We start from the raw sequence: 20,326 nt of genomic DNA, 5'->3' as shown, positions 1-20,326 counted from the left end.
CGGCGCAGCGGCGGAAAAAAACACGGCGGGCACAGCGACGCCGCCCCCGGGCTGCCGACGGAGGCGTGTGGCGGTGGCGGGCAGCCTTGGGGCACAGTTCATCAGTAGGAACAGAGTGACCCCAACTTATAACGCAGAGAGCCCCAGGAAGCGAGGTGGAAACCGAGCTACGAATTCTGGGGGGTACGTTTATGGCAGTGACCGCGGGGGGACGCCCCCTCCAAGCACATGGCCCGAGGGCCCGGAGACAAGAATGGGGGCAGGCACTGTGAGCAAGCAGAGACAGCCGCCGGAGGTATTTCCTTATGGGACAGATAACTGCTAACAGAGAGAGAAGCCCTGCCCCCAGGCCTCTTACAGGATTAGCACCTGCCGAGTGCCAGTCACACCTGGGGAAGGGGCACACAGTCTCGGGAGGAGCCAGGAATCTGCAGCACAGCAGAAGGGTCAGGTAAACAAGAACATTTAAGTCCCAGATAGGTTCTGTGACCCGCCCCCCACCTGTGCCCTCTCAGTATGTTTACAGACCTAAAGGTGCCTACTCCAATTCATAGTTCTAAGGAGAATTCAAAAAATGGCAAGGACCCCTTTTACATGAATATTCATGTTGTACTTCAATAATAGGAATTTAAAATGTAGCTATTGTAAAGACTATCAGACCTCCTCCTGTGGGGGGAGGAGGAGGAGGAGGGAAGTGAGATGGGGGGAAATTGTAAAATTCAAAAAACAATTAACAGAATTGGTCAAATAGAAATATATATATATATATATATATATATATATATATATATATATGAATTTAAATTGTGACTATGGCTTTCTTTTTTAGAATTAGTTCAAAATCCCAGATTTGTCTTACACCCTATGTACTCATCATTTAACCTGCCAATCAAACGAATCAACCATAATTCTTGTATAAATCCATTAGAAAACATCTATTTGGAAACCATTTCCCCACAAAGGTTACATATGATATAGACCGTGGACAGCAACCACAGATCATCAGAGATACTCTGAAAATTCTTAACCTTTTTCCTGCATTGGTCCCCTTTGGTAAACTGGTGAAGCTCCAGGGACCACTTCTCACAATCATATTTTTAAATGCATAAAATAAAACACGTAGGAGTCAGTCAATGATGAGGAAGAGGATGATGGTGGTGATGGTAATGATAACGATGATGGGGATATTTGTCCTCTTTCTTGAAGAGGATGACATCAAGGGAGGGGATGCCATGATATGCCCCTGAATTGAATTTGAGAGGGGTGGCTTTGCTAAATCACCAGCCTCACTTTCTCCTCCAGAGCCATCTCAGGGTCAGTGACCAGATATGAATCAGGAAGACTGGAGATATCAGTCAGGCAATAAACATAAAGTAAAAAGTCTACTATGAACCAAGCAGGTGCTGTGCTAAGTGCTGGGAATACAAAGAAAGATAAAAGATTACCCCTGCTTTCAAGTTCACAGTTTAATAGGGGAGCCAGCATGGAAACAACTATATACATACAAAATTTATACAAAATTGGAAATTATCAACATGGGGAAGGCACTTGAATTAAAGGGGATTGGGAAAGACTTCCTGTAGAAGATAAGATTTTAGCCAGGACTTGATGGAAGTCAGGAAGCTGAGAAGAGGAAAGAAGAATAAGAGGAGGAAATGTGAGAAATGTTCCAAAATTAATATCATTAAACCATTTTAAAATTCTATTTATCAGTTCAAGTGTGGTTTCTTTTGCTTTAAATTTTATTAATCTCTCCTTTAAAATTTCTGTTTTTATGTTTGGTTGGAGATTTGGGGGCTCCTAGTTTTTTAATTACTTGCCTAATTCACTGATCTACTCTTTCTCTTTTTATTGATATAAATACTTAGGAATATATATTTTCTTCCATATTAGGTTACATCACAAAAATTTTTAAAAGTTGTTTCATTGCTGTCTTTGTCTTTTATATTATTGATTCTATTATTAATTCTTTGACTCATTCTTTAGGATTGGATTATTTAGTTTCCAACTAATTGTTGATCTATGTTTCAAGGGTCATTTATTGAATATAATTTTTATTGCATTTTTCCCCCAAAAAAGATACATTAGGCATTTCTGCTTTTCTACATTTATTTGTGAAGTTTTTAATGCTCTAATTTGTGGTCGATATTTTTCTTTTTCTTTTTTTTTTTAAAGGCAAATGGGGTTAACTGGCTTGCCCAAGGCCATACAGCCAGGTAATTATTAAGTGTCTGAGGCCGGATTTGAACTCAGGCACTCCTGATTCCAGGGCCAGTGCTGTATCCACTGCACCACCTAGCTGTCCCCACCACTTAGCTGCCCCGTGGTCAATTTTTGTAAAGATGTCATGTATTATTTGGGAACAGGTACTTCTATTTCCGTTCAACATTCTCTAGACAACTATATCTAAATTTGTATAAAATTCTATTAATCTCCTTCCTTAACTTTCTTCTTTCTGTAGGCAAAATCAACGGATTTTGACAACAGATTGGATGTTGGAGTGAGAGAGAGTAAGGAGTCAAGGATGACACTTAGGTTATTTTCCTGGGTGACTGGGAAGATGGTGATCTACTCTACACCCAGGAAGGTGTCCATATGAAACAGAGAATTTGAGTAGAATGGGGAAGTTTTAGGGAGAACAATAATGAGTTCTGTTTTGAACATATTGAGTTTAAGATGTAAACAAGACAGCTGATTTTAAATGTCCAATAAGCAGTTGGAATTGCAAAACTGGAGTTTAGCAGATGCGGTTGGATGAGCAGATTTAAAAATCATCAATGAAGAGATGATAAATGAGGGAGCTGATGAGATCACCAAATGAAATAGTACAGAGGAGAAAGAGAAGAGAATCCAGAACAGAGCCCTGTTAATATTATTAACAAGGCTGACCTGGATAAAAACCAATAAAAAAAGCTGAGGAAAAGCAGTCAGAAGTGTTATAAAATCTCCTGAAAGTAACTAGAAAAGGGTAATTAACAATTTCAAAGACTGCAGGAATGTAAAAAAGAAGGATTGAAGAAAAGTCATTAGATTTAGCAATTAAGAGAAAATTGGTAACTCTGGAGAAAACAGTTAAGATTGAGTCAAAGTCAGAAGCCAGATTGCAGTGAGTGAAGAGGAAAAGAGTGAGGGGAAAAGAAGTAGTAGTATCTATTATAAATGTTCTTTCAAAAGAGAGGAGGGATATGGGATAATATCTAGGTGTAATAGACCTAGTTCAAGTGACAGTTTTTTTTAATGATATTTTATTTTTTCCAATTACGTGTTAGGAAAGTTTTTCAACATTCATCCACTTGCATAAATATGCAAGTTACACAATTTTCATACACCCTCTCTCCCCCCCTTCTCCCCTCAGTGGCAAAGTCTAGTGAATACTGTACATGTACGTGTGTGTTTAACATATTTACATATTAGTCATTTTGTGCATGAGGAATTAGGACTAAGGGAAAAGAAAGAAAACAATAGGATTATTAGGAAAAATCTTAAAGAAATTTTAAAAAATGAAAATAGCGTTTATAAGATCCTGCGGTATTTTTTGCCCTGTGGATGTTGATGGTGTTGTCAATAACAGGTCTCCCATAGTTACCCTGACTCTCTGAACTGCTGAAAGAAGCTGCATCCATCAAGGCTGATGAATTCATGATGTTATGATTAATGTGTACAGTGTTCTCTTGGTTCTGCTCCCTTTGCTCAACATCAATTCCTGAAATTCTTTCCATGCTTCCCTAGAGTCCAACCATTCATGTTTCCTTGTAGAACAATAATACCCCATAACATTCATTTGCCATAACTTGTTCCGATATTTCCCAATTGATGGGCATCCCCCTAATTTCCAATCCTTTGCCACTACAAAAAGAACTGCTACAAATATTTTAGAATATGTGTGATTTTCCCATTTTTTATGATTTCTTTTGGATATAAGCCTAGAATTGCTTGGGTCAAATGGTATGATCATTTGCTCTATAGGTACAGTTCCATATTGCTCTCCAGAATAATTGGATTAGTTCACAACTCCATCAATAATGCATTAATGTCCCAATCCTTCCACAGCCTCTCCAACATTGATTCTTTACCCTTTTTTTGTTATTTTAGCCACTCTGATAAGTGTGAGGTTGTTTTAATTTGCATTCCTCTAATAATGACTTGATGCATTTTTTCATTTTTTTAATTTCTTCATTTGAAAACTGCTTGTTCATATCTTTTGACCATTTATTAATTGGGGAATAAGTGACAGCTTTTTTAAAAAGGAGGTATGAACATGTTTGTGGCAATAATTAGTCAGTAAACAAAAAGAAGAGAAGTGAGGGGGACATTTTGTGGGAGAATATGGAATGAATAATAGAATCACATGTGAATATAAAAGGGTTTTCCTTGGCAAAAATAAGATAAAGTCACCTTTTCATGTGAGATATGAGTAGAAGACAACTGGGGAATTTGAGGTAAGGAGGAAGAGGGAAAAAAAGGGGACTTTTAGCTAATTTCCTTCATTTTTCAAAATATGAAGGACAGTTCTCAACTGAGAATGAGTGACAGGAAGTCATGAGAAGATTGAGGAAAATGAAAAAGTCTGGAAGACCTGCCTTCATAAGTATAAAACCAACTGTGTTGATTTATTTATCAAAATTTTTATAAAGTGTATGTGGGGGGGGGTGTTGAGAACCATTAGAGGAGTTCAGGATAAGGTCACTTAGACTTTCTCTGAGGTTCACATGACCCTCCTAAAAGTTGTCCATGAATCTCTTTTATCTACACATAACAAAAAACTGCTAGGCTGATACAGACACACCTGGTCTTCCTGGGGAAATGTTGAGCCAGTGGTCTCAGCTCTGAGCACAACCTGGGACATTTCAACTTATTTTTCTCCTACGTAAATGATGTAGCTTTTATCTTTAAATATTCTGATGCTTTGGGAAATAAACAGATTTGCTAAATTGCCCTGTAACAACCCCACCTGTGTATGCATTTCATTTCTCTCCTGAGCCCAATTAATCCCCCCAGCCAGTTGGGGGGCCTTAATATTTAGCACCCTTAAGTGGGGCACTCTCAAGGACTTGAAGCTGTCTGGAGGCCCAGAAGTCTTTCAGGAGACATAATCCCGCAAAGAGAGTTTTTAGCCCAATAGCTGGACTCTTGGTTTATCAACAGCAGATTGCTATAATCAATTCCTGCTGTTGCACCTAGTCTATTCTACTGATCCACTACTCTATTTCTTAGCCAGTACCAGACAATTTTGATGACTGATGCTTTTTAATATAATTTTAGATCTGATAGGGCTAAGCCACCTTCTTTTGCACTTTTTTCATTAAATCCCCGGAAATTCTCTACTTTTTATTTCTCCATATGAATTTACTTACAATTTTTTTCTAACTCATTAAAGTAATTTTTTGGAATTTTGATTGGCAGGGCACTAAACAGATAGTTTAATTTTGGTAGAATTGTCATTTTTATTATGTTTACTCAGCCTATCCATGAGCAGTTGATATTTGTCCAGTTATTTAAATCTGATTTTGTTTGTGTGAGAAGTGCTTTGTAATTGTTTTCAAGAAGTTTCTAAGTCTGCCTTGGCAGGTTGACTCCCAGGTATTGTATGTTGTCTGAAGTTATTTTGAATGGGATTTCTCTTTCTAGCTGTTCCTGCTGCATCTTGCTAGTCATATATAGAAATATTGAGGATTTATGAGAGATTTTATATCCTGTGACCAAGCTAAAGTTGCTAATTATTTCTAGTAGTTTTTTAAATGAGTTTTTGAGATTCTCTAGGTATACCATCATGTCATCTGCAAAGAGTGAGAGTTTTGTCTCTTCCTTCCTATTCTAATACCTTCAATTTCTTTTTCTTCTCTTATTGCTGAAGCTGACATTTTTTTGTATGAATGTAATCATTTTATTTTTATTTTATTTTTTTAATAAAAGATTTTGTTTGAGTTTTTCAATTTTCCCCCCATCTTACTTCCCTCCCCCACCACCCCACAGAAAACAATTTGTCAGTCTCTACATTGTTTCCATGCTGTACATTGATCCAAATTGAGTGTGATAAGAGAGAAATCATATCCTTAAGGAAAAGACAAAAAGTCTAAGAGGTAACAAGATCAGACAATATGATTTCAGGTTTTTTTTCTAAATTAAAGGGAATAGTCCTTGAATTTTGTTCAAACACCATGGTTCTTTATCTGGATACAGATGGTATTCTCCATTGCAGACAGGCCAAAATTGTTCCTGATTGTTGCCCTGATGGAATGAGCATGTCCATCAAGGTTGATCATCACCCCCATGTTGCTGTTAGGGTGTACAGTGCTTTCTGGTTCTGCTCATCTCACTCAGCATCAGTTAATACAAATCACTCCAGGCTTCCCTGAAATCCCATCCCTCCTGGTTTCTAATAGAATAATAGTGTTCCATGACATACATATACCACTGTTTGCTAAGCCATTCCCCAATTGAAGGACATTTACTTGATTTCCAATTCTTTGCCACCACAAACAGGGCTGCTATAAATATTTTTGTACAAGTGATGTTTTTACTCTTTTTCATCATCTCTTCAGGGTATAGACTCAGTGGTGGTATTCCTGGATCAAAGGGTATGCATATTTTTGTTGCCCTTTGGGCAAAGTTCCAAATTTCTCTCCAGAAAGGCTGGATGAGTTCACAGCTCCACCAATAATGTAATAGTGTCCCAGATTTCCCACAACCCTTCCAACAATGATCATTATCCTTTCTACTGATATTGGCCAGTCTGAGAAGTGTGAGGTGGTACCTCAGAGAAGTTTAATTTACATTTATCTAATAAGTAATAATGTAGAACAATTTTTCATATGGTTATGGATTGCTTTGATCTCATCTGTAAATTGCCTTTGCATATCCTTTGACCATTTGTCAACTGGGGAATGGCTTTTTTTAAAAAATATGACTCAGTTTTCTGTATATTTTAGAAATGAGCCCTTTGTCAGAAACATTAGTTGTAAAGATTGTTTCCCAGTTTATTAACATTTCTTTTGATCTTGGTTGCAGTGGTTTTATCTGTGCAAAAACTTTTTAATTTAATGTAATTGAAATCATCTAGTTGGTTTTTGGTGATGTTCTCCATCTCTTCCTTAGTTATAAACTGCTCCCCTTTCCATAGATCTGACAGGTAAACTAATCCTTGATCTTCTAATTTGCTTATAGTAGTTTTTTTATGTCTAAATTCTGTATCCATTTGGATCTTATTTTGGTATGGGGTGTGAGGTGTTGGTCTAATCTAAGTTTCTTCCATACTAACTTCCAATTTTCCCAGCAGGTTTTAATCAAAGAGAGAGTTTTTATCCCAATAGCTGGACTCTTTGGGTTTACCAAACAGCAGATTACTATAATCGGTTCCTGTAGTCTATTCTACTTGTTCACCACTCTGTTTCTTAGCCAATACCAGATAGTTTTGATGACTGATGCTTTATAATATAGTTTTAGATCAGGTAGGGCTAAGCCCCCTTCTTTTGCACTTTTTTTCATTAAATCCCTGGAAATTTGTGACTTTTTATTTCTCAATATGAATTTACTTACAACTTTTTCTAACTCATTAAAGTAATTTTTTGGAATTGTGATTGGTAGAGCACTAAATAGGTAGTTTAGTTTTGGTAGAATTGTCATTTTTATTATATTAGCTCTACATATCCATGAGCAGTTGATATTTGCCCAGTTATTTAAATCTGATTTAATTTTTTGTGAGAAGTGTTTTATAATTGTTTTCAAAAAGTTTCTGAGTCTGCCTTGGCAAATAGACTCCCAGGTATTTTATGTTGTCTGAAGTTACTTTGAATGGAATTTCTCTTTCTAGCTCTTCCTGATGTATCTTGCTAGTCATATATAGAAAAGTTGAGGATTTATGAGCATTTATTTTATATCCTGCAGCTTTGCTAAAATTGCTAATTGTTTCCAGTAGTTTTTTGGATGATTTCTTGGTATTCTTTAGGTATACCATCATGTCATCTGCAAAGAGTGAGAATTTTGTCTCTTCCTTCCCAATTCTAATAATGAAGCTAACATTTTTAATACGATATTGAATAGTAATGGTGATATTGGGCATCCTTGTTTCACCCCTGATCTTATTGGGAATGCCTCTAGCCTGTCCCCATTGCATATAATGCTTGTTGATGGTTTCAGATAGATAGTCCTTATTATTCTAATAATAAGTAGAATCCATTTATCCATACACTCCATAGTGTTTTTAGTAGGTATGAGTGCTGTGTTTTGTCAAAAGCTTTTTCAGCATCTATTGATAAAATCATGATTTCTGATAGGTTTGTTATTAATATAATTAATTATTCTGACAGTTTTTCTAATATTAAACCAACCCTGCATTCCTGGGATAAATCCTACTTGATCATAATGTAGTATCCTAGTGATAACTTCTTGCAGGCATTTTGCTAAGATTTTTTAAAAAAGATTTTTGCATCTATATTCATCAGGGAGATAGGTCTATAATTTTCTTTGTTTTGACTCTTCCTGGTTTAGGTATCAGCATCATAATGATGTCATAGAAAGAGAAAGGAAGAATTCCATCTTCACCTGTTTTTCCAGAGAGTTTATATAGAATTGGAATTAGTTGTTCCTTAAATGTTTGATAGAATTCACTTGTGAACCCATACGGCCTTGGAGATTTTTTCTTAGGGAGTTCAGTAATGGTTTGTTAAATTTCTTTTTTCTGAGATAGGGTTATTTAGGTATTTAATTTCATCTTCATTAACCTGGGCAACTTATATTTTTGTAAATATTTATCCATTTCACTTAGATTATTAAATTTATTGGCATAGAGTTGGGCAAAATAATCCTGAATTTTTACTTTAATTTCCTCCTTATTGGTGCTGAGTTCACCTTTTTTCATTTATGATATAGCAATTTGTTGTTCTTTTTTTTCTTACTCACATTGACCAGGGGTTTATCAATTTTATTGGGTTTTTTTTTCATTTTATTAATTTCTCCTTTAATTTTTAGAATTTCCAGGGCAACTAGGTGGCATATTGGATAGAACACTGGCCTTGGAGTCAGGAGTACCTGTGTTCAATTCTGGCCTCATACACTTAGTAATTACTTAGCTGTGTGACCTTGGGCAAGTCACTTAACCCCATTGCCTTTCAAAAACCAAAAATAATTTTTATCCCGAATTTCTAATTTGGTTTTTAATTGGGGATTTTTAATTTGTTCTGTCTCTAATTTTTTTTAGTTTTATATTTAGTTCATTGATTTCTGATCCACTCTTAATATAGTCTGGGCAGTAAAAGGCATTATAGATATCCTATAAAGTTTCCTTTCTCATATTTTTTTCCAATTTTCTTTTTTTTCAGATTGTTGATAGTATTGGAGGGCAATTAGCCTAGACAGTTTGTCACACAGCAGCAGGATTCAACTCTCTTCTTTTGCCCTAGCAGTTGCAAAGCCCATCTAACTTCAATTAGTATATTCTGTTTTGTTCCAGTTATTCCACACTTAGTTCTCAGAAAAGCAATACATCTCTTCCAATCAGCAAAATTATCTATGGAGTATGACTACAAGTTTAGCTTTATTCTGTCTTTTGTAAATAATTTTTCTATCACATTATGAGTCATCTGTTCTTGATCTTTCTTGTACTTCCTCTACTGTTTCTGTCTTCATCTATCTTTTTTTGGTAGTCTCCTCTTGCTCTCACACTTACTTCTTCTCACTATATAAAAAATTCACCTCATTTCATTTTTATTTTTTATTTTAAAATTTTCCCCCAACTACTTACAAAAGCAAGTTTCAAAATTTATTTCCAAAACCTTGAGTTCCAAATGCTCTTGTTTCCTCCCACTTCACTCCTCTATTGAGAAAGCAAATTACTTGAAGTAGAATAAATAGGTATAGCCATGAAAAACACTACTACAATACCCACATTGTAAAAGTAAACATAACCACCCCCACACACAAAGAAAGAGAAACCTCAATAAAAATAAAGTGAGAAAAAAATTTATTGCAGTCAGTATTCAGACTGAATAACAGCTCTGTTTTTGGGATGGAGAATATTATTTATCATAAGTTCATCAGAGAAATTGCTTCAATATTTTCCCCCACAATTGCTATGGCTAGCTGTATTTCCCTCCATTCTATTCTCCCACCCCCATTTATTCTATTCTCTTTTCACCAAATCCTTCCTCAAAAGTGTGTTGCATCTGACTTCCCTCTCCCACAATCTTCCCTGTATTCTACAACCTTCACCCCACCTCCCCTTCCTTCTGTTCCCTTTTTCCCATCCCTTTCCTCTTATTTTCCTCTAGGGTAAGATAGACTTCTGATCCCAACTGAGTGTGTTTGTTATTCCCTCTCTGAGTCACTTCCAATGAGAGTAAGTCTCACTTACTCCCCCCTCTTCCACTCCACTGCAAACGCTTTTTCTTGCCTCTTTTATTTGAAATAAGTTACCCCATTCTACCTCTCCTTTCCCTTTCTCCCCAATGAACTCCACCTTTTTAATATTTTTTTACCTTCAAATCAACTCCCTCCTGTGCCTTGTCTATATGTGTGTGTGTGTGTGTGTGTGTATACTTCCTAAGTGCTCTAACAAATGAGGCTTATTTGAGTTATCAGTATCATCTTCTTGTGCAGTTCAACATCAATAGATTTCTCATAATTAGCCCTTCCTATCCACCCTCTCTATGCTTTACCTGAGTCCTGTACTTGAAGATCAAACTTCCTGTTCAGCTCTGGTCATTTCAACAGGAAAGTTTGAAAGGCCCCTATTTCATTGAATGTCCATCTTTTCCCCCTAAAAGAGAATGTTCAGTTTTGCTAGGCAGTTAATTTTGCCTTCCAGAATAGCATATTCCAAGTCCTGTGAGCCCTTAATGTAAAACCTGCTAAATCTTGTGTTATCCTGACTATCTACGATATTTGAATTATTTCTTTCTTTCTGGCAGCTTATAAAATTTTCTCTTTGATGTAGGAGTTTTTAGAACTGGTAGTTTTCATTTTGGGATCTCTTTTAGGAGGCGATCAGTGGATTCTTTCAGTTCCTTTTTTCTTTTCTGGGGGGCATACAAATATCATGATGCTTTAAGTCAGATTCTTAATCTTTAGTCAGGATTGGCTTAGAACCAGGTTATGTGAGTAAGAGTGTCAGAGTGAAAGGGAACACATATGAGAGAAGAGAGAGCTCAAAGGAGAATGGGGATTGCCAGCTGCCTGGGGCCTTTACTTCATTGTTCATCATCTGTACAAACTCTTCATAGTTTACTTCTCCATCTATGTTAGCCTCTCAGATTGTTTCATCCAAGGCTGGTCATCACGTGTTGCAAACTGTGAGGCCCTGATGTAGCCACTCCCATCCTTGTCAAAGACATGGAATGCATCTCATTTCTTCCTTGCTCACTTCTGTCCTTCATCTTTCTTGCCATCATGATCAGGAATTCAGGGAAGAATATGGTCCCATCTCTGTCTACATTCACTTCATTAATCATTATTGGAGTATTGATCATATCAGTAACCTCAGTTGGGTTCTGACTACAGGACCACATCACAGTCCCCAACTTCTTGGTAGTGATGATCTCATCTCCGTCCTTATCAAAGAGTAAAAGGCTATTTTGAACTCTTCAATCTGCTCTTTGTTCAGTTGATCAATGAAGGCAGGTCTTAGGCACTCTGGCACTGGAGGAGGAAGAAGAGAAGAAGAGGGAGGAGAAAGAGGGAAGAGTGAGGGTCACCCAGTGCTGGGCTCAATTTCTATTTTACCCTCTGCTACTAGGATATCAGGGCAGGTTTTCTAGAGAATTTCTTGAAAAATAAGGTCCACTAAAAAAAAAAAGAAAAAGAAGATCCTGTTTTTTTTTTGGGGGGGGGTTGGTCATGACGTTCAGGTAGTCCAATAAATTTAAAATTATCTCTTCTAGATCTGTATTCCAGGTCACTTGTTTTTCCAATGAGATATTTCACATTTTCTTCTTTTGGTTTTATTTTATTGTTTCTTGATTTCTCATAAAATCAGCTACTTTACCTTAGCTCCATTCTACATTTGAAGAAATTATTTTCTTCAGAGAGCTTTTGAATCTCCCTTTCCATCTGGCTAAATTTGCTTTTTAATACATTCTTCACCTTGTTGGGCTTTTGGCTTTTTCATTTGATCCAAACTAATTTTTTAAGATGTTATTTTCTTCAGTAATTTTTGTATCTCCTTCATCAACCTACTTACTTTTCATGATTTTCCCATATCACTCTCATTTCTCTTCCCAATTTTCCCTCTACTTCCCTTATTTGATTTTCAAAATCTTTTTTGAGTTCTTCCATAGGACCAAATAATTGTCTATAGTTGAATTCTTTTCTTCTGTTTTTTGCTCATTTCCCCAGCCTATGACTTGACTTTAACTCTGTTAAAGTGGGGCTCTATTTCCATGGTGGAGGATGCAGTATCCCAAAGTTTTGAAGGTTTTTGCAGCCATTTTCAGGTCCCTGTTCCATTGCAGGTTATAAGCTTTGTCATGCTTCTGGAACTCCAAACTGTGACCTGGATCTGAATATGGATAAGTAACAGTCTTGCCTCAGGGACAGCAAAGACACCTCAGCAATCTCTCTCAACCCCCTTATCATTCGTGGGCTAAGCACTCTGGAACCAGCTGCCCTGTGGTTCCCCAAGTCTGCCCCAGATCCCCAGTGGGCCAGGTCTGTAAAGTGTCAGAGTTTTCTGCTGACTTTCCAAGTTATCCTTGGCAATCCCTGGGCTGAGAGGTCTGGAAACTGTCCTGGCTTCCACAAATTGATGTGTCCCCAAGGAAACCAGGTGCCCCAAGTTCCTAGATGACTGGAGTCAGTTTGCTCCAGCACAGTCAGGGGCCCTCCAACCCCAGTGTAACAGATTCTTCCTGCAGATCTTCCAAGTTGTCTTGGGTTGGAAAGTTGTTTCATTTTTTTATGGGTTCTGTCACTCTAGAATTTGGTTAGAATTATTATTTAAAGGTATTTGGAATAGTTTGTGGGGAAGCTCGCAAGAGTTCCTGCCTTTACTCTGCCATCTTGGCTTCCCCACCCCCAATTCATCTCATTTTAGAAAAGCCTGGAAAGACCTATATCAACTGATACTAGGTGAAGTGAGCAGAACCAGAACATTGTACACAGTAGCAGCAACTTTGTGCAATGATCAACTATGATAGACTTAGCTCTTCTCAGCAATATAATGATTCAAGACAGTTCCAAAAGACTTAGGATGGAAGTGTTATCCATTCTAAAATATATAGAGAACTGAATCAAATTTATAAGATTACAAGTCATTCTCCAACTGATAAATAGTGAAAGGATATGAACAGGTGATTTTCAGATGAAGAAATTAAAGCTATTTAGAGTCATATATAAATGTTCTAAATCATTATTGATTAGAGAAATATAAATTGAAACACCTCTAGGGTACCATCTCACACCTATCAGATCGGCTAAGATGACAAAAATGGTAAATGATCAGTGTTGGAGAAGATGCACTGTTGGTTTTGAGAACTGAGCCAATCATTCTGGACAGCAGTTTGGAACTATGCCCAAATGGCTATAAAACTGCATGCCCCTTGATCCAGCAATATCAATACTGGATCTATATCCCAAAGAGATCATAAAAAAAAACAGGAACAGTCCCATATTGTTCAAAAATATTTATAGCAGCTGTTTTTGTAGTGATAAATTGGAAGTTGAGGGGATGCCTGTCAATTGGGGAATGGCTCAACAAGTTATGGTATATGAATGTCATGGAGTACTATTATTCTGACATTAGGGAAACATGGAAAGACTTGCATGAACTGATGCTGAATAAAGTGAGCAGAACCTGAAGAACACTGTACACATTAACAGCAACCTTGTGAGATGATCAACTATGATGGATGCAGCTCCTCTCAGCAGTTCAGTGATCAAGGACAATCATGATTGATCTGTTATGGAAAATTCCATCCACATCCAAAGAAAAACTATGGAGTCTGAATGCAGAGGAAAGCATACTATGTTCACTTTTTAAAACTTCTTTTAAGTTTTTTCTTTCCTATGTTTTCCTTCCCTTAATTCTAATTCCTCTTTCACATTACTAAAATGGAAATATGCTAAACACGATTGTACATTGTACAACTTTTACCAGATTGTTCACTGCCATGGGGAGAGGGAAAGGGATGGTGGTAGGAAAATGTGGAACTCATAAACTTGCTAATTGATGGATTTTGAAAGTTACCTTTGGATATGCAAAGGCAATTTACATCTGAGGAAATCAAAGCAATCCTTAGTCATATGAAAAATTGCTCCAAGTCATTACTTATTAGAGAAATGCAAATTAAAGCATCTCTGAGATACCACCTCACACCTCTCAGACTGGCCAATATGACCAGAAAGGACAATGATCAATGTTGGAAGGGATGTGGGAAATCTAGGATGCTATTACATTGTTGATGGAGCTTTGAACTCATCCAACTTTTCTGGAGAGCAATTTGGGATTATGCCCAAAGGGCAACAAAAATGTACATTCCCTTTGACCCAGCAATATCACTACTAATAAAGACTACTGGGTCTATACCCTGAAGAAATGATAAAAAAAAAAGGCTAAAAACATCACTTGTACAAAAATATTTATAGCAGCCCTGTTTGTGGTGGCAAAAAATTGGAAATTAAATGAATGTCCTTCAATTGGGGAATGGCTTAACAAACTGTGGTATATGTATGTCATGGATCACTATTGTTCTATTAGAAACTAGGAGGGATGGAAATTCAGGGAAGTCTGGAAAGATTTGCATGAACTGATGCTGAGTGAGATGAGCAGAACCAGAAAAGCATTGTACTCCCTAATAGCAGCATGGAGGTGATGATCAACCTTGATGAACTTGCTTATCCCCTCAGTGTAACAGCCAGGGACAGTTTTGGGCTATCTGCAATGGAGAATACCACTTGTATCCAGAGAAAGAATTATAGACTTTGAACAAAGACCAAAGACTATTACCATCAAATTAGAAAAAAAGGCCCATTATATTATTATGTAATTTTACCATCTCATACTTTATTTTTCTTCCTTAAGGGTATGATTTCTCTGTCATCACATTCAACTGAGATCAATGTATATCATGGAACAAATGTAAGAACTAACAGAATGCCTTCTGTAGGGGGATGGGGGGAGGGAAGCAAGAATGGGAGGAAAAATTGTAAAAGTCAAAATAAATAAAATAATTCTTATAAAAAGAAAGTTACCTTTGAGTCTTATTGGGAAATTAAAAAAAATTAAAAAGAAAATTCTATCCATATTCAGAGAAAGAACTATAGAGTAGAATGTAGATTGAAGTACACTATTTTTTTTATTTTTTCCTTTCCCTTTTGTTCCAATTCTTCTTTCACAAAATAACTAATGTGAAAATATGTTTAACATAACTGTTCATGTATAACCTATATCAGATAACTTACTGTATTAAGGAGAGGGTAAGAAGGATATGGAGAAAAATTTGGAATTCAAAATCTTATTAAAATGGATGTTGAAAACTACCTTACATGTAATTTGAAAAGAAATAAAATACTATTAAAGGAAAAAAGAAAAATACGTAGAATCCATCTCATAACAGTCTATTGTCATGATTGAAATCTGTGAATAAGAGAAACTGAGGCAAAGAAGTCTGCACAAATCAGTTTATTAGTCCATCCAATTTAACCTCAGATTATTCAAGCACCCTTAACTGAGTTTACATAAACAAGGAACATAAACAATAAATGAGAAACATGAATCCTAAAATGAGGAATATGGTACTGATTCACATGGGTGTTACACATTCTGATCACTTGGTACATTGTGGAAATTTTCATTGTCATGGAAGCCTGTCTTGTGTAACCATCCTTGATGAGAAGAAGGAACTTCAATACTCAAGATGTTTTCCGTCCTCATGCGACTTACATGTGACTATAGGATAACTATGACTATGATCTACAATAAGGCTCTTAGAAATAAGAAACTTAATTTGACAGAGACTTTTAATAGGAATTGAGAATTTAGCCTGAGAGCTAAGATGTAGCAGCTCAGACAGGCAGAAAAGAGGATGCTGGCTATTAGGGGAGCCAACTATAGTCAACATCCCTCAGGTTACGCAGAAACTTAATCCACTATGATTAAATAAGAATAAAACCATATGTATAATTAAAGAATGTGATCAAACATAAATTATTGGTCACTGATTAATATTCACAATTTCCTCCTTTGATTTTTTTTAGGTGGTTTTTTTTTTGCAAGGCAAATGGGGTTAAGTGGCTTGCCCAAGGCCACACAGATAGGTACTTATTAAGTGTCTGAGACCAGATTTGAACCCAGGTACTCCTGACTCCAGGGCTGGTGCTTTACCTACTGTGCCATTTAGCTGCCCCCCTCCTTTGATTTTTTGGGAGACATCTCTCCCATGAATCACCATTATCCAAATACTTATATCTAGTCTAAAGAATTTATCTAAACTGGCAGAAAGCTTGATCACAGAAGCAAAAAAGCAGATTATTAAAACTAATATAATTCAGCATTTTCTCAATTCTGGGGTACATCATCTCTAACTAATATATCATTTCTAACCACCCTAATGTATCTAGCAATCAAACTGGAGAATGCATAAATATAACACTTAGAAGAGAGTTGAACACAGGGAGGAAGAATGATAAAGATAATGAAAGCCACCTTAGAAATAGTGATAAATATGCCACTCCCTTGAAATCAGAAAAATACTGAAGAGAACCAAGAAAAGAGATACCACCAGAAGCCATTTTCTTGTGCATGGGTTTCATTGGCAATTAATTAAACATCTGACATAGTTTGTGGAAGTTCATGGACAATGGTGATAACATCTTCTGACCAGTTGATGTAGGAGCAGCAGGTTTTGTTGGTGAAAGTGCATGCTTCTACCTGGTCAGTTGTGAGGAAGTCTAAAACTAGACGTTGCTGCAAGATACACTTTGCAAAGGAGATTTCCATTTGCAAGGAAATGATGGTGCAGTCATTATTAAGGGCCTCTGGGGGTGGGGGGTGGGGGGTGGAGGGGGTGGGGGTGGAGATTAATTTACCTCAGGAGAGAAAAATGAAAGTTGTACACAGGTGGGGTTGCTAGCAGGACAACTAGCAGAACAGTTAATTGTCCAAAGAGTCAGACTATTTAAAGATTAAAACCACATCATTTACATATGAGAAAAATAAGTCAGAATATCCCAGGCTTTGCTCAAGTCTGAGACCCTTGGCTCAACATTTTCCCAGGAAGACCAGGGGTTTCTTTATCAGGCAGGCAGTTTTGATAAAAACAGAGGTCCATGGAAAACTTCTGCAGAAGGTTCATCTGAGTTCAGAGCAAGTCAAGTTGACCTCTCCTGGAACTCCTTCCACTATTCTCAACACTTCCCCCTTTGCTGTTTACACAATAAACTCACAGTTGCCTGACATGACTTTCAACCTGGGTTACATGATTCTGGACTCTTTTGATAGCATATATATAGTAGCTTTGGTTACAGATTAAAATACTTTGATTAAACATGGAAAGCAGCAAAGGGGAAACACCAAGAGGATCAATATAAGATAGAATTGTATAATACTCTGGGCCCAATGCCTGAAGAGGGTTGGATGTTGAAACCACTCAATCATCCTTTCAGCTGCCTTATCAGGAGTTAGATCTCACTGGGAGGCTTCCTGAATGTTTTTAGCTAATATATACAAATCATTAATACCAAAAGACACAGAATTCACATACAATCCATTAAGGTGATTCCTAACCTTTTTCCATTCCCATTGAGTATCATTCATTATACAATACAGGTGTTACACAAAAGTAAGAAAATCTATAATCACATTGCAATTGTAATCTCATCTCTATTGCATCCACGTGATATCCTATGTTCATTACAGAGGTTTGTAATGCATTAATCAAATGATAAAGATCTTCATTAATTCTCTCCTGACCTTTAATGCTCTAGTTCTTGGATACCTTTTTCTTCTATCTTTTCCTTATTCATCACTAGTATGGTCATAGTTGTGGATGAAGCAGCTGCAATAGTTGCTATAACAATACTCCAATCACAATGCAACTCACACATATCTCTTTAGTCTAATTCTTATTAATATCTTTTCTTTAAAACTCATCAGCAGGAGACATATACCAGCTTTCTACCTTAGCGGGTCTTACAGCAAATTTTGATTGTCTTACCATAAAAACATCATTAACCATCACTGCATTATCTACACATGCTCAAATAATGCAATTGTAACAGTTAATATTATACACATCTTTTTCTCTAGTAATATTGATATTTTTTAAGATCCTATCATGAAAATGATATTTGGTCCTGGCCATGAAGTCACAGACAATTTTTTTTGCATAAGATATTTTGCCCAATGTCATATTCCACTCTATAAATCTTATCTCATCTATTACTACCATAGCCTTCCATATCTCTGAATTAGCTAACCCTAACATTTCTAAGGTCCTAAATGATCCCATGCTATAAATATTTGGATGAATTCAATGATTAATTTTACTTAATATAATAAATGGTTCAACAGTACATTATTTACAAAAACACAGAGGTGTCATACTATTTAAAATCCAGAAAAATTATACATGACTTCTCAGCCTCTCTTCTTTGAGACAGTAACTTTGTTACATCCCAAATAATTTGCAGCTTCCCCCTATCAAAACAACTTCAGCCATACTTTTCTCCCTATAGTAGTTACCCTTGGAGAGTTTTGAGTAAGTCCAATATTTAGTTCCTTTTACAGTCCCCAAATTGTTCATGTTAAATGTAAGCATCAAAAATTGTTCCATTAGTCCATTTTTGCAAAATCTGTCCTTCCTTCTCCTCTTATCTTTTCTTTCTAGATTTCTTAAGAGTAAGTTATTCATTTTCTGTATTGTTTGATCCATCTGGTCTGCATGGTCTAATGTTCCTTTCTGGTATCCAGTTTCTCCATCTGTGGACAAAACAGAAGCATGCCCTCGACCCCAGGTTAGTAATTGATCAAGTCCTTTCCACTGTCCATCCTTAAGGGTATTTTTGTAACCTCTTAGGGGTATTTTTGTAACTAAAATGTTTTTTCAGCCATGGTTTTATTCTTATCATCCAAAGTGAAATAATTTAATGAATACAAAATTTTACTTAGGTGTTGCCTGGTATCTGACCCCCCACAGGTCCCCCTTTTTTGTTTATGTAGGAACATCCTTCATGACCTATTCTTTCTCTCAACTATAGTTTGACCAATGGAGTTATGTAGAATTGCCTGTAATATGCTTTATATAGGCAGAATTGTTTAAATACCATAGAAGTATATCCAGGGCCATAATGTTTTTAGAGATTTTTGGCATTCCTGAAAAACAATAGAATAAATGATCAATCATACCTTGAGTAGCCTCTGAACTTTATGCTGTTGCCATTGTATACGAACTAAATGTATCTACAGTAACATGAATAAATTTCATTTTTCTAAGAGGTGCATAATGAGTCACATCCATCTGCCACAACTCATTTGGAGCCTGGCCTCTAGGATTCCTAGAATAATTTGGAGGGGTAGGTAAATATGGAATGCATAATTGATAGGATATTACTATATTCCTAGATTTTTCTCTGGTGATTTTAAATTCTTTCCTTAGTAAAGAGGCATTGTGATGAAATTTTTTTGTGAGACAGTCTTTGGGACTGTCTTCTACTAAGCTTGTAAGGGGTGGAAGGGTTAATTGATCGGCCCTATGATTACTTTCATATATAGGCCCACGCAATTGAGGGTGGGAATTTATATATTCAATAAAAAAGGATTGGATATATTCCTTATAACTTCTTGTAATTCTTCAGAGTTGATATAATACTTCATCAGTGCTATGTTTAATGCTATTTCTATGTGTCTGATAACATGATAATTATACTTACTATCTGTAAAAATGTTAAGGGATCATGGCTATACTTTAATACTATTAATACAGCATATAATTCATTCTTTTGTGTGATGTAAAAGGATTTTGTATGATATAAAAGGTTTTTGTATTTTCTTTTCTATTATAGCATTTATGCTTGGATCTACAGGTCTAGAATAAGGTCCATCACATTGTTTAAAAATTTCAGGGAACCCAAAGGGTCATCATCTCTGATATTTTTCCTCATTAACTCTACAAAGCAATCAATCATTAATTCCAGGCTTGGAAATCATTACAGTAAAATAGCTTATATTGACAAAACTAGATCACATAACTTTTCAACATCTTGCTCATCAGTAAGTCACCTATGGGTTACATAATTTTCAATTTCCTAATCATATTTCAAAGTTCCTCATATATATTCAATATTATTGGAAATAATTGCAGTTAAGATATTCTTTTGGGGCAGCTAGTTGGCACAGTGG

At 36.3% G+C, this 20,326-nt stretch overlaps 1 protein-coding gene and 1 long non-coding RNA gene across 2 annotated transcripts in view; both read left to right on the top strand.

Moving 5' to 3' along the window:
- The window catches only part of LOC141495920 (uncharacterized), a 74,886-nt gene that overhangs the window by 26,770 nt on the left and 27,790 nt on the right, over nucleotides 1-20,326 (top strand).
- LOC141495924 (uncharacterized) lies at nucleotides 28-7,709 on the top strand. The gene is made up of 3 exons (XR_012470899.1): nucleotides 28-451; nucleotides 2,176-2,366; nucleotides 2,462-7,709. It is a non-coding gene; the product is annotated as an uncharacterized LOC141495924 (long non-coding RNA).

Source organism: Macrotis lagotis, chromosome 8, assembly GCF_037893015.1.
Source record: "Macrotis lagotis isolate mMagLag1 chromosome 8, bilby.v1.9.chrom.fasta, whole genome shotgun sequence".
NCBI classification, from domain to species: Eukaryota; Metazoa; Chordata; class Mammalia; order Peramelemorphia; family Peramelidae; genus Macrotis; species Macrotis lagotis.
Note: the sequence above shows the minus strand (reverse complement) of the source record. Positions and strands in the feature narration are given on the sequence as shown.